Consider the following 2,076-nt stretch of genomic DNA (forward strand, 5'->3'; position numbering starts at 1 on the left):
ATTAATCGTTTGACAGCACTAATATATATACATTGAAATTAAACTATAGAAACATTTCTATAGTAAATATTTATTTTCTATTTTTATAATTGTAACTTTTTTGTCATTGAAAACTGAGTAATTGAATGTTTGTACCTTGTTCCTATATAAAAATGAAGGGGGAAATTATAACAAATTGTTAAAAAATAAATAAATTATTATTATTTCAGGGTGTGATATGATTTAGACAAAAGTTTCATGAGATTCTCCTCCAGATGAAGAGGTTTAAACTGAAATAACAGAGTAAAAATGAGGTTTTTACCCCGTTGAGCTCTATGCGTTGATCCTCAGAGAAGTTTCCATCGGTGTTTCTCAGCTCCTTCAGAATGACGGGCTGCAGAAACACACACACACACTCATGTGAGAGGACACATTTGGGATGTGCGATCTGACGATTTTATATTGTGATCGATCTTGATGACATCTACACAGAGGCGGACTTAACCATTAGGCAAAGGTAGGCGACCGCCTTGGGCCCCCAAAAGTCAAGGGCCCCCTAAAATGCTTTTTATATGCGATATGCGCGTTCAGTGCTGACGCACAAGTGGTTGCTGTGGTGTTCATTACCACGACAACCGTTTGTGCGTCAGCGTTGAACATGCTTCTTAGCAAAAGTAGGGCGATGTAGAAAATTTAATATTCTAGGCCCCCAAAAGTCAAGGGCCCCCTAAAATGCTTTTTATATGCCAGATGCGCGTTCAGTGCGAACGCACATGTGGTTGCTCTGGTGTTCATTACCACAACAACCGTCTGTGCGTCCGTGTTTAACGTGTTTCTTAGCAAAAGTAGGCGATGTAGAAAATGGGGACGGAATCTATTCATAAAAACGGAATTTACTGTGTAACGTGGAATGTGACGGAATGAACGGCGCAGAGTTTGCTAGTTTGCTATTTAAGCACCTGCAACGCTCGCGGTTGTGAATCCGTGTACCATTCGATCATTCATTTTTTTATTTAATATTGAAAGTAGAAATTTAGAAAACGGCTCCTTTTTCGGTTTTTTTGTTTTTTTTCCAAAAAACGAAAAACGAGAATTCAGCTTAAATTTTCGTTTTTCGTTCATGGGTGGAAAAATGAATAAACAGCTTGAATATTCGATTTCTACACGTGGGCGGGAATAAAACGCCCCTTCCTGCTGATTGGTCAGCCGAAGATGAAACCGTGCCGTCATCAGTTCTTCTGCAGTATCACGCAGCAGAATAATAGTCCTCTACTGCTGCAGTTGTATGGATTAATAACCCATTTTATCAATTTCATATTTTTCTCATCAAACAAACAGGCTAAGGAATAGCTCGACACAACTCATACCGGGGCAGAGTCTAGACAGGGCTTTCTTCTGTGTAGATATAAATTCTATTCTTTGCATCAGCTGGGCATGGCAGGGTATGATATGACAGCTGCTCACCCAGCAAGTCTGTTTGTTTGTTTAATTAAGAAATTAATTAATTAATTTGTTTCAAAATAAATATTTTAAACACTAAGACAAAAAGGAAAGAATAATAAATTGGCTTGGTTACAGTGGGTACGGAAAGTATTCAGACCCCCTTCAATTTTTCACTCTTTGTTATATTGCAGCCATTTGCTAAAATCATTTAAGTTAATTTTTTTTCCTCATTAATGTACACACAGCACCCCATATTGACAGAAAAACACAGAATTGTTGACATTTTTGCAGATTTATTAAAAAAGAAAAACTGAAATATCACATGGTCCTAAGTATTCAGACCCTTTGCTGTGACACTCATATATTTAACTCAGGTGCTGTCCATTTCTTCTGATCAGCCTTGAGATGGTTCTACAGGCTATAGCAAATTATTTCTCGGACCCCCTATCAATTTAAGAACTGCTGGTCTACACAGAACAAAGACCTGTCTAGACTCTGCCCCGGTTCGAGTTGTGTCGAGCTATTCATTAGTCTGTTTGATGAGAAGAATATGAAATTGATAAAATGGGTTATTAATCGGTACAACTGCAGCAGTGGAGGACTATTATTCTGCTGCATGATACTGCGGAAGAACTGATGACGGCACGGTTTGAT

General features: G+C 38.2%; 1 pseudogene; it reads right to left on the reverse strand.

The window, feature by feature from the left end:
• The window catches only part of LOC107691107 (heat-stable enterotoxin receptor-like), a 35,779-nt pseudogene that overhangs the window by 14,128 nt on the left and 19,575 nt on the right, over positions 1–2,076 (reverse strand).

Source organism: Sinocyclocheilus anshuiensis, unplaced genomic scaffold (genome assembly GCF_001515605.1).
Source record: "Sinocyclocheilus anshuiensis isolate Anshui unplaced genomic scaffold, SAMN03320099.WGS_v1.1 scaffold30, whole genome shotgun sequence".
Taxonomy (NCBI): Eukaryota; Metazoa; Chordata; class Actinopteri; order Cypriniformes; family Cyprinidae; genus Sinocyclocheilus; species Sinocyclocheilus anshuiensis.